The sequence below is a fragment of the Canis lupus genome, chromosome 21, assembly GCF_011100685.1.
Source record: "Canis lupus familiaris isolate Mischka breed German Shepherd chromosome 21, alternate assembly UU_Cfam_GSD_1.0, whole genome shotgun sequence".
In the NCBI taxonomy this organism is placed as follows: domain Eukaryota; kingdom Metazoa; phylum Chordata; class Mammalia; order Carnivora; family Canidae; genus Canis; species Canis lupus.
Window position 1 is genome coordinate 18656007 of NC_049242.1, and position 13669 is coordinate 18669675.

The 13669-nt window shown below is 37.0% G+C and overlaps 1 long non-coding RNA gene across 1 annotated transcript in view; it reads left to right on the plus strand.

Moving 5' to 3' along the window:
* The window catches only part of LOC119864966, a 70198-nt gene extending 61557 nt beyond the window's left edge, over positions 1 to 8641 (plus strand). Inside the window, exon 4 of the long non-coding RNA XR_005375607.1 lies at positions 8528 to 8641. This is a non-coding gene — a long non-coding RNA (uncharacterized LOC119864966). The remainder of the gene's footprint in view (positions 1 to 8527) is intronic.
* Positions 8642 to 13669: the final 5028 nt, after the last annotated feature.

Consider the following 13669-nt stretch of genomic DNA (forward strand, 5'->3'; position numbering starts at 1 on the left):
ATATTTTAATTCTATTATTCTTCTTTATTTCCCATATGCAAGGCAAAATCAGCTCAAAACAAGTGCAGCTCTTCAAAGGAATTTATTTATTTATTTATTTATTTATTTATTTATTTATTTATTTATTTATAAAGATTTTATTTATTCATTCAGGAAAGACACAGAGAGAGAGAGAGGCCCAGACATAGGCAGAGGGAGAAGCAGGCTCTCTGCAGGGAGCCCGATGGGGGACTCGATCCCAGATGCTCAACCGCTGAGCATCCCTCAAAGGAATTTATTATAAAGCGATTTCATACAGAAATTATTGTAGGGCTTGTGCTCTTAAAAAAAAAAAAAAGTGAATATACTCATGATGCTGGTCCTCCATGAACTCTAAATAAAGACATGAATAGGTTAGAAAACAAAATTGAGAGTGCCTATTCTGAGCTAGACACTACGTGCATAGGCTATTTTGTTTCATCTTCGCACAGAGTTAATATGTGTTTTCTTGACTTTACAGATGGGGAAACAGATTGAGGTATAGTTAGCAACATACCTTACCCAAGTAGACATAGGCATGAGGAGAGACAAAGTCTAAACTGGAAATTTGATTCATGTGACTTGAAGAATAATGCACCTTTCTCTCTGTATCTTTCTGCCTCCCAAGAGGGAAACAAATGATTTGTTGGGTTGATGTCACCTCCTCCCATATCCCTTTCCCCTATCTGGTGAGAAGGTTGAGTGGATCTCAGGTATACTGAGGAATCCATGGCTTTACAGTAAAAGGAAACAGGCCTCCCTGCACCCTCTTCTTTCTTGTGAAACAAATAGCATATTATTCCAAATTGCACCAAATGGTGGGTGCAAATATATACCAGTCTAAGGGTTATTTATATATGTAGTGAGGAAAAAAGAGAGAGACACTTAGGTCTTTTTTTTTTAAGATTTTATTTATTTATTCATGAGAGACACACAGAGGGAGAGGCAGAGACATAGGCAGAGGGAGAAGCAGGACTCCATGCAGGGAGCCGACCTGGGTCTTGGTCGGAGTCTCTAGGATCACGCCCTGAGCTGAAGGCTACGCTAAGCTGCTGAGCCATTTGGGCTGTCTGACACTTAGGTCTTAAAAAAAAAAAAAAAATCAGATGGATTTGGGGCTGAGAGTATCTTTACCTGTATACAGATGGATTCAATGAAAATTGGTTAAGCCTCATGCCTTCCAAAAAGGCAGATGACTCACTCATTCCAGTTGTAAATGGTTAAATTTAAGAAGCACTTTTCTGAGAAAAAAAAAAAAAAGATAATACTTTTAAGGAGAATTGATTGACTAATGCCCAAAGGAAGAGCATTCTCAATTTTATTTCCTCCAGAGATCTTTGAGCCACTCTGCAAACCAATACCTAAACGACATGGAGAGAAACTAGATGGAAATGAGCCATAAAGAAACTGAAAACTGGGAACATTGTATAGCCATTATCTGAGCCGTTAAAACTCCAGCTAAGCAAGAGGGTGACCAGAGCTCCTCTACCTTGCACCTGAATCACCAAGCCTTTCATGTATTCTTTGGGGTTGCTTTGGAATCAGCTCAACATTTTATTTTGCCTTATAAGTGTGGGATAGTGAGAGAGTCATAGCTTTGGAGTCACACAAAATTCAAATCTCTCTTTGCCGCTTACCAGCCAGAAATCAAAATTGAAACCCACACTCATGTGGCTCCAAAGTCCTTGTTCTTTCTTTGAATCACATTGTCTTTAAAAGTAGACATTTCTCAGCAGCCCTTTGTAATATCTGATATGCCACCCTTGGAAGCAATTTATAGTTTAAGAAAAGGAAAACTAGTATTTATTGAATGCCTGTATGCCTATCACTCTGCTAGGTACTCATTCATGTGTGTATAAATGTAAATATATATACCAATATATATAGCAATACATATTGGTATATATATTATATATATTATATCCTTATCAATATATGAGGTAAGGATACAACTGGGGCTGGAAACTAAATACACACACAAACACACACACATATTTGCATTTGTATTTATCTATCTATCTATCTATCTATCTCATACAATTGTATATGTACACATACTCATATATATATATATACATAAGTATCTTACATAATTAACACAATAACCCTGCTAGTAAGGATCACATCAATTAAGGTATACAATTAACAAGTTGCTACTGGAATTTGGTTTTAGAGAGGCTTGATTGCAAAGATAAAGCTTGTTCTACCATAACTCGCAGCTTTGGGGGATCAGTGTTCCTTTCCATTAAAAAAATTAAAAAAAAAAGTGCTTTTCTAGTATAGGAAAACCTAGAATAATAAATTCATGCTGGTACCCAGTGAGGTCTGTAAGCTCTTTGAGGTTAGGGAGATTTTTTGTTATATCCTACACTGCACTCCATGTGCTGCCAATCTACAAGAAATATCTAATAATAACAACCACTTAGAATCTGTTAGCATCTGGGGTGTGTCTGACAGTACAAGTCTATAATTATGATATCTTACGGTTAAAAGGTCATGAATCTTTGTATTTATCTATTTATTTATTTATTTATTTATTTATTTATTTATTTATTTATTTCTTCTGGCAAGTTTGTAAATGACAGATTGGAATAGTTGACTTCAGTTTTGTGGCTTCTCCTTAATTGCTTTTATTTTTCTTCTGCAATAGGACTTCTCTTGTGATTTTTAATCAGGCTTTTAGCAAAAATATGAATCAATTAGCAATTTTCCACCCCTTTTATGAATCCTACACCTCTTCTCCCCTCTTGTGAAAGATACTTCTACATCCCAGGGCATAGACAAAGAAGTAAAGCCCAAGGTGAGAATAAAGGAATTCCTTTGAAATACAAATGGGATAAGGATGAACCTGGAGCTGGACACCAATCTTTTGGCTTCCTGATCTAATTAGTTGGTTTTCTTTGATAATTATGCTAATTATACTATTTTCTCCCTTCCTTCCTTCCTTCCTTCCTTCCTTCCTTCCTTCCTTCCTTCCTTCCTTCCTTCCTTCCTCCTTCCTTCCCTCACCTCCTTCCCTCCCTCCCCTCCCTCCTTCCCTCCTTTCTTCCTTCTTTCCCTTCCTTCTTCCTTCCTCTCTCCTTTCTCTCTTGTGTACATATGAAAGGGGAAAGTGTACTGGCAATTTAGAGAAATAAGATAAGGTTTAGAGGCTCAAGGAAAACTAAGTGGTCTGTAGGTTGCAGAAAGTAAAATGTTGTGTGCAAAATCTGAAATGGTAGTGATACTGTCAGTCTTTCCTTTGTTTTTAGTTCCAATCTTGACAAAGTTATACAGGTTTTTTTTACTGCTGCACAACAGAATGAAATCCCTGGCATATGCATCCCAAATTGTGCAGTTTAATGTTTTGGGATATACAGGAATCTATATATATTCTAGCATAGTTCGGATCATCACTATGTTGTTTAGCATATTTGTTACATCAGGCTGATATGCTGGATGAAACCAAGGTCTCTTATTAGTAGAAAAGGGAAAGTTGTAAAGTAGAAGGCATATGGTCACTTTAAGGTTTTGATAAACCATGTGTTTTGGATGAAAACACCATGCAGATTCAAAAGTTTAAAGTGCTTTATTCAGAGGACCAGATATAGAGTTCAACTAGCTATAGACTCTTTTAAAAAATAAATTTTGGTGGAAGCCAGAGATTCCCTCTTGGAAAATAAAAATTGTTATATTTAAATCATGTCTGTGCAGAATGAGAGAAAGGAAGTAAATAAGGAAAAACTATGTAAGAAAATGAAGGGAAAAAAGCAGGAGGAAAGAATGAGGGGGGTTTGGAGGGACCACTAGGAAGTATTTGCCAGTGGGGTTGGACAGTAAGCTAGAAGTCCCTATTTTGGAGTGGAATGTCAAAGACAAGTTTGTCCAAAGTTATGTGTCAGCCAAGAGAAGGAGAAATGTAAGCTTTGTTTCACAAGGTATTAAGTGTGAGTCAGGTTGCAATTCAGATCATGTGTCAGTTCTGGGGCCCTTGTGCTTTTTAGCCTACTGAGCTTGAAGGATTTCTCATTCATCTATCTATGAGTTTGGCACTGAAAAGCCAATCAATCAGTATCTGTGGAAGAGAGAGGAGGAAGGAAGGAAGAGAGGAAGAGAGGGAGGGATGGAGGACAGACCCAAACAGGAGAATCAATAAGATTGAGAACCAATAAGAAGTTCATCCATGGAGGGATGCCTAGGTGGCTGAGTGGTTGAGCGTCTGCCTTAGGCTCAGGGTGTGATCGCGGATTCCAGGATCAAGTCCCACATCAGGCTCCATGCAGAAAGCCTGCTTCTCCCTCTGCCTATGTCTCTGTCTCTCTCTGTGTCTCTCTCATGAATAAATAAATAAAATCTTAAAAAAAAAGAAGTTCATCCATGGATAATTTGTTATATACATTTTCCATTCAACAGACTATGGCACAACCATAAATGTATTGCTGGATATGTATTATGGCTTGACATGAAGACATGTTCATGATATAATAATCTTCACACAGGTGAAGCACAGTATTTTGGTAGCATATTTATTTGTTTAAAATATGTATAGAAAAAGTAGGGAAGTGCATTTAACAATGTCAACAATTATTTTTCTTTTCTTTCAGAATTCCCCATTTCCTTTTAATATAATGCCCTTTATGACTTTATGATAACAATCATAGTAATAATAATTACATTGAAATACATGAGAGAAAATAGGAGTGTTCTGGATAAGTTCTAGAGAGAGGTTATCACACCTGGGCCACATTTCTTGTAGGTGCCTCTAGCATCTTTATGTAGTTGGATGTGTTTATTCACATCCAGAGGACCTGGGGGGCGATGCTCACAGGTGTTTACCTTTCAGCTCTCTCAGGTGGTCTTAGACTGTTCGTCCTTTTCTATAGCTGGAACATGCTCTCCTGTCTTAGTATTTCTATTGCATTTTAGCCAAGGTTGCTCAGAAGGGTGAAGGGGGGATGTTGATAAAAATAACTTGGACACCTTATAAAAAGGAGTGGATAGGTAAATTAATGAATGAATAAATGAATGAACGAATGAATGAATGAATTGTAATTTGAAATCAGAGGTCCAAATGCAGTTCAGCTACTAACAGTCTTTAATGTTTTAGCATCTGCCATCTTCCAAACTTATTTGCTTCATAAAATAATTATAGCAATATATATGACTCTCAGAAATATCAGGAAAATTAAATGAGATAACATGTAAAATTTTCTTCATGAACTTTAAGCAACATAAGCATACTCCTTACTTATCTGGAACACAGCTCTTTATACTTTTTCCTGTAATAATTTTCCTGTGTGCATCATTTCCTCCAACAAGATTCTAAACTCTTTAAGCATTTGAACACAATCTGGTTGAAAGCTGTCTCCATGTTTTTTTATCACACTGTCTTTCTCCATAATTGGTTGCCAATAAATATTTTATTTGTTTTATTTATAAAATGCTTATACAACATCCAACCCTATTGGAAATATTCTCTCAAAGTAACTCATTTAATCCTCATTGCAACTCTGTGAAGCAGGTACTACTATTATCCTGTCACTAGAGACAAGGAAAGTAGGGCACAGAGGGTTTAACTAACTTGCCTACAGCCACACAGGTAATGAATAAAGAAGCCAGATTTTGAGCCCAGTTACTCTGACTCCAAAGTATATAAAATACATTTAAAGGGTTGCCACTATTATATCACCAGAATGGATAGAAAGGAACTTCTTTGAATGGATAAGATAATTAATGCAATTTATTAAGCAACCTCTATGTGCCAGGCACTATTCCGAATGATTTATATCCATTATCTGATTTAATTTTTTGAAGGAATATCAATATCCTCATTACCCTTCCTCTCCCACTTACATAGGAAAAGATTATGTAAATCTTTGAAAAAAATCGTATCTCCATAGCAAATTTTTATTAAAGAACATTTTAAAAGTCATAATTAGATTTTAGGTGATAGCTTTATTTAGTCCAGACTGATTTAATTCATTTCCACTGGGGCAAGTACCTGTAGGCTAACTGGAGATAGAGGAGGCAAGTTAAACCCATAGATTCTAAATGTTACAACTCACTCATATTGCTCTCAATATTAGCCAGATATTTCACCAGATATTTCCTCTTAAAGAGAAGACAAATGAATTTAGGGCCCATACTTAGAGTAGCAATCTGAGCAGAAAAGAGGATGGACTTTAGAATCAGACAGCCCTGGATTCAAATCCTCTGTTACTCTGTGTGTGTTCTTAGGCAAACAACTCAACTTCTCCTGGTCTCTCTGTAAACAGAGATTAATAATACTTATATATTAGAGCTGTTGAAAATATAAATACAGCCATGCAAGTTAAAGGGCCAAGAAGAGTACTAGGGAAGGCAATGAGCTCCTGCAACGGGAAAGGTGAGAAAAGTGGCCTGTAAGAGACTGAAAGAAAGCACAGAGCAGGGCAAGAGTGTGGCAAATGACACGGTCAGCAATGACCTTATCATGCAGAATCTAATGAGCCATGGTAAGAATTCCTACTAAAAGCAGTGAGAAGCTTTCAAGGGCTTCTAAAGAACGAAGTGGTATGTTCAGGTGTGTTTATTTTTTAAAGATTTATTTACTGGGACACGTGGGTGGCTCAGTGGTTGAGCATCTGCTTTTGGTCCAGGGTGTGATCCGGGATTCCCAGGATCAAGTCCCACATCAGGCTCCTTGCATGGAGGTTGCTTCTCCTCCCTCTGCCTGTGTCTGCCTTTCTCTGTGTCTCTCATGAATAAATAAATAAAATATATTTTAAAAAAGAGATTTATTTATTTATTTGAAAGAGAAAGAGAGAGAGAGCACAAACCAGGGGAGGGGTAGAGGGAGGGGAATATAGAGAATCTCCAGCAGACTCCCCACTGAATGAGGAGCCTAATGCAGGGCTCCATCCCATGCCCCTAAGATCATGACCTAAGCTGAAATCAAGACTCGGAAGCTTAACTGACTGAGCTACCCAGGAGCCTCTCAAAATACCTGTTTATTTTTTAAAGAACTCTTTAGTTAAAGGATGCATGCAAAAATTATATAGTTTTACTTTAAATCCAGTTTGACTTCTTACTAAGTGTCAAGGACTATACCAACATTTTTTTCTTCTATATTACCTAGTTTAATTTTTATACATCCTGAGAAAAACTGAACCTAAAAGATTTTACATTTTACAAATGAGGAACTCAAGTGATAGGAGAACTAGAATTTGAGTTCAGGCTTATCTGACTCCAAGTGCTCTTGACACCACCTGGCACTCATTGCTATCACTCACCGCTATGTGTAGCAGTGTAGGGGGTAGGCAAGGAGCACCAGGAGTGTAGGGTCTCAGGCAGATATACCTTAATATAACCCTCATGTAGGTCACACCTGCATAACCCCTTCTCTTTGAACACAGCTAGACCTGGAACTTGCTCTTAATATGGCAAAGGTAAAGGAGATATTCATTCCCATGACAGCATTATGTTATGTAAGACTGCTTTAGCAGACTGCAGCACAAGACTCTTCTACTGGCTTTGAAGAAATAAGATGCCATGCTGTGAGAAAGCTATTTGGCAAGGAACTAAGGGCAGCCTCCAGGAGCTAAGAGTGGATACCTGGCTAACAATCAGCAAGAAAATTGTGCCTCAGTCTTACAACCACAGGGGACTGAATTCTGGGAACATCTACCTCATCTTAGAAGAGGTCCCAGGATCCAGAAAAAAATGTGGCCCAGCCAACACTTTGATAGCAGCTTTGTGAGAACCTGAGAAGAGGAGGCAGCTAAGCTATGCCTGGATTCTTGACCCACAGGTCAGTGATTGTACACTAGTACAGGTTCTGCTGTATCGAAGTGAAAGAAGAAATTGTGGCCACTTGAAGAGTAATATTTGACTCAAGGCTGCCCAATACCTGGAAAGAGAGAAAGTGAGAGAAGAACAAATTCTCCAATGCAGATTCACAAGTCAAGCCAGAGATAGGGCATAGATTATAACTGTAAAGGATACAAGGTGGGGTTACCTGTGAATTGACTCAAAAAGCTCCAATTCTACCTTTTCCGTTTTTCCCTTTTCTAGACATTCTGTGCTTATCTTTAAGAGTAATTTTGGATTTTACCATACATAATACAGGAAGATAGAATTCCTGATATTTAGTTTTTTGTCCCAAGTGACTTTTCTTTAGCTAAGTTCAACTGTTTATTTACTTACTTATTTATTTATTTACTTACTTACTAACTTACTTATTTAATATCTTCTGAACAGTCAGCCAGAGAACACATGGACTAGGTGCTTATTCCATATACCATGTTCACAAGTAAAACAGAAATATTGAGCCATTAATTGAACATTTTCATCCATATTTAGGGTGATTATGTAATTTTTTCTCTTTTCCTTTGAAAAATGATATAACAATATAAAGATATTTTAAAACAATTTTTAATGAATTATACTATTTCCTATATATGTGTTTGTCTTTTTTTACCAGTCATTGTCCATATGCATTTATGTGTTAGAAAAGTATGGTCTTAATGAGAATTTTTTTTTTTTTTTTTAGCTGAAAGAAATAGCAAGCCCAACTAAAACTGACTTGTACTATAGGGATTGTGATCTCATATATTTCAGGAAGTCCAGAGGCAGAGGTCATTTATTTAATGCCGGTTTATTCAAGGTAAGAAGCTAACAGAGATATAAAGGCACTTTTGCCAAAAAAATATTGGGGAAAAAAAGTGGCTATCGAGATCAAGGTTTTAGTTTTTTTTCCATCTCTACAAACTGCTGTAGTCAATGTTGGTTCCATTCTCTGGTCAAAAGATGCCTGCAATGTTTACAGGTATCACATACAGATAAGATGGTGAGCTGAGAAAGCAGAGAGAGCCCACATCTTCTTGCAGCTTTCTTAAGAGCAAGACTATTTTTTTTGTAAAAGCCCTCATCAGATTTCCACTTTAGCTCTTGAGCTAGATGTTACACACCTTGTCCTAAACCAAGTCACTGGCAATGAGAATCGGATACCCCCCTAAAACAAGTAAAACAGTCTAGAAGTTGACTGCCTACAAGATGAGGCAGGAAGATAGCAGAACAAAATCAGGTAAGGCACCGAGGGAGAAACAGATTCCAGGTGATGTCTACTACAAAGTGCATTGCATTTGTGTTTAAACTGCTTTCCTACATCATCTTAAAAATATATATTATTGTGATGAAATACCATAATTTACTAACCTTTGCCCTAATTCTTTGTTTAATTTCAATAGGTTTATACAATAAAATGTGAGATCATGTTTTTCAAACCTCAAATTTCTTTGCCAGTGATTTCTAGGGATTAGAGTGGGTGAGATTTTTCTATGAAGCTAGTTTAAGTTATACTAGAGAAAAAAAAGTTTTATATGAATTGAACATTAAAGAGATGATACTACTATTTTAAAATATCATCTTGGTATTTTAATTAGCCCTCAAACAAGCAGTAAAATATATATATAATTTTTCTGGGATTGAGAACTAGACAGTACAGGCAAGGTCCATGACAGGCTAATTTATTCATAATTAGACCCTGCTAGCATTTAGTTTACTTATGTTATCTCGGGCTCTCAAACTTCTAAGTAAATTTTACTTGGGAAAATCCCAGAATTTTTTCAGCATTTTTAATATCAACAACAGCACAATCTTCTCCATTTATTGGGTGCCTATTATCTGCCATATTATCTTTTATTATTATAATTAACCCTAAAAAATCAATATCATTACCTCCAGAGATTACCTGTAAGTAGATTACAAAAGGACACTTTCCAGAAAGTGGTGAAAATAGCTATCTCGTCTTTGTTTTCTAACTCAAACATCCATAGCATTTCATTGAGCTAAATTGCCCAGAATAGTAGCTGCTTAATAAATAGTTGTTGAATCAGTGAATGAAAAAATTTTAAGCTCAAATGAGTGTTTTTGCTCCCCTGGATCATTAAAATGCCATTTAAATATCACACCATATATTCTCTACCAATTAAGGTACATTTAGCAGAATATAGTCCATTCAGTTTAAATTGATTCACTTGATTTGATTTGGTTTGTTGTAATAGGTGAAAGTATGGTCCTCCCCAGAGCTTTAAATAATGTTCCTAGTTCCCCCCAATCGCCCTACCTAAAGTATAGCTAATTATGTAGGAAAAAGAATCTTCTCCACAGGAAAGTCATTTTGTCTGCCTGGCTATTTTAGATGGAGTTTATTAGCAGAATGGAACCAGTAATGAAAGGATGGCTAACATGGGTGACCTTTCTCATTAGTCACAAAGATCAGAAGGCATAAAATTGTGGAGAAACCTTTCCATCCTTACAACTTTGTTAGGAAGAATTGCAGATTAAATCCATAAACTCAGGACACTACCATCTTGAAGCAGAGCACTTTCAATTTCCTTTGGAAGCAGGCAAGCAACAAGTGAGCCAGCTCCTATTTCACATGCTCACTGACACGAATCTTGTCAGGATTTGAAGTGTAGTATGAGTTTCTGTGCATTTGTACATGTCTGTGTATGCACATGTGGGTCAGCCTTATTTTGCATCTCTCATGCTACTGGTTTCATACTTATGATCCAGTGAGTTGTATTCACCTGTTGCTGCCTGGAATCCTATACTCATCTGAAGACTGCTGTCAGCACAGGCTAGACACCACAGTACAGTTGTTGCTAGAGATGATGAAATAATAGATCCTTCATAACCTCAATCACTGTGTGTCTTAAGCCACCAGGTATCTGCCACCATGCCACTCACTTATGCTTCCACATGAGTGTTTAGGAAGTAAAAGGGAAGTAAGAAATTTAAGGGATGTTACACTGGTTGACTTCCTCATATATGCTGGCTATAAGGCACTTTGTGTATCACCTTCTTAGTCCTCCCAGTGATTCTTCAGTTAGATATTATTCCAGTTTCACAGATGGGAAGCAAGGACCCTGGGAGTTAAACAGCATACCTGGTATCATAAAGCCAGTAAAACTGCAATTGCAACTCGGGGCTCAGTTGAGGAGACAAAAAGAAATCTAGAGATTTTTGTAAAATAAAAACATTATTAATGGGCTCTTGATATAATCACTCAGCAGATTAATACAACTGCTTCTTATTCTAATAAGTATGTAGCATCCAGATGACACATTGTTATATATTATGATCTTATTGTAAGCACACATCAGAAATAGGATGTTTAATGCAGGTAGCCATATTTATGAAACATTTAAAGACTTCTGTGTGTACACAGAAAGATGCTGAAGGAATAGAGAGTTCAGAAATTATATGACAAGAGAATTTTATTATAAGCTACAATCATAAAATACCTCAATCTAGCTGTCTCATTGGAGCACTTGAGGCTAAATACCAAAAAAATTAATTCCCTTCCTAAAGATCTCTGACCTTTCCACTGCATCAAGTGATGGTAATAAAACAATCTCAGGAATTTTCCTTACAAGGAGTCACACCTCAGGCTGATTTTAAGTCAAAGGCCTTGCCTCCAGAGTTCAAGTAGTATCTTCCCTTGGGGTAGCGTAGGTTCCCCAAGAAAATGACCACATTCCATTCAGTCCTAGGAAGAGGGTCTAAGAAGCTGTAGATTCATATTAGGTAAAATTTTATAAAGATTATAAATGTCTGACAACAAAAGGGGAAAGAAAGAAAACTCCTATTCTCCTTCTCAAAACAAAGTGATCTGTCAAAATCCCAATATTATGGGATAAAATCATGTCTTAACTGTCTCAAAAAGGAGAAATCAATGCTTGGATACATTTATTTTTATTTTAGGTTAGAATTAATAATTGTCAGAGATGAATACTAACCTGAGTCCATTTGACTCCAAGCTTGTGTTCTTGATTTCTAGCCATTGGTTCCCAGAGACATTTAAGTGGAAATTATTCAGTTGCCTGTCAGGGGTGTGTTGAAAGGAACCTCACATTGAGAAGCAGGCTGGTCTTCGTAACCTCTTAGATCTTTTCATTTTCTCAGCTTCTTTGATGTTTTGATGCAGCTGGGTGACATACTTAAAAAACTCAGGTAAGGCTAATGATGAAAATTGGTGCTTAAAATAGAGCTTTGGAGGCTTTCACTTACCTTGATCTTCTCTGTATAACTCTGTGGATGATTGGCATTTGGCTCCATTAAAGGTTTATACACCATGGGCAAAATGTTAGAAATTGCTCCCTCCAACCTTATTATAACATGGTTCTTGGCAGCTAAGCCACATGCCAACTCCTGAGTGGTTTACTTGGTGTGAAGATAATTACTCTAGGGTTAATTACAGAATTCTTCCAGCTTTATTACACAGATTCCTCAGAGAGAGTGTCTATTTTTTTTTTTTTGGATGCAGTATGTAAGACTGACTACATATAAATGTGCTGTATCATTTGCAGGCATGAATCCATATAATTGAATAAACTTCCAAGAGGCTGAATGGTGAAGTTTACTTGGTTCTTCCATTCCTACCTCCCATTTCTTTTTTTAAACATTGTGGGCATACAGTGATAGTGTGTTAGAAATTTTCTAGATTTACCATGGGCTAATTGGGCACATGAGTTAGAAATTATGAGATTTTTTAAAACTGTAAATTCCTTTCTCTGAAACATCTAAAACTATTGAATATTCTCATTTTAAGTCCTTTTTCTGCATTGTCTCCAAAGTTTTGTCAACCAGATTTTTTTTTGCTTCAATTAACAGAAACCATAAAGGGATTTAAATAATGAGGACATCATATGATATGTAACTTTCAAATTACAAAAAAAAAAAAATACAGATATAGGGATATAGCGAGTGGGAATTATATAAGCTGTCTGGCTCTGCCTCTTTGGATTCTCTTTGTTTTCTTCTCAGTGTCTTCGCTGTCTTCAGGGTGGCTCATCATGGCTGCAGAATGGTTACCAACTGCAACTGGGGCACCATGTTTCTCAGGCCACATTCATTGGGAGAAAATGAGAGATATTTCTAATGCATGCAATATGAGTCCTTCATTCAGTTTATGCGGCACAACCTAGGTTACTGGACCAGTACGAGTGTAGAGAGAAATGCCTCTGCAAATCTGGAATGATTCAGAATGATTGAAATTTATTTCTAAAACTGAGATGTTAGTTCACAAACTGACTGTTTCACATGGAGGGCAAGGAGAGACCAAAGAAAGAAGTAGACTACTACAGATTTATAGATGACATGTTTTAATAAGCAAAGGAAAGCTTTCCTTGGGGGCAAGGGGGCATGGGACAAGTGGATGTCTGCACCTACACACCAGAATTTTTTAAGTTTATATAGAGTCCTCACTCAGCAACACTTTAGTCTCTAAAAGCATATGTTTCGGGGACATCTCCCACTGTGAGAATGGTGGACAGAATATAAAGTTAAAGGACAGGAGAGGGGGTGAGCAATCTCTGGTAGCTTGGGTTTAGCTTGTGGGTCAGCCAGCAGTCATGTTCTTTTCATTACCTCCTGAAGCATGGGGATGGATTCAATTTCCATTCTGTCTTGTGAGAAGGGCAGAGTGGGTACCTGAATATCACTGGTGTCCTGCTAGCAAGCAAGGAGGTGTGATAAGTAATGGATAGGCAACCAAAGGTTTCCTTTATGCAAGACAACACATTCTTCCAGTAACTCCTCACTCTCCTAAGCCTATTCTCCTTTCACAGATGCTTCAGTGCTGGTGTTCTCAGGATTCTATACTTGAAATTTTGTCTTTACTCTAGAG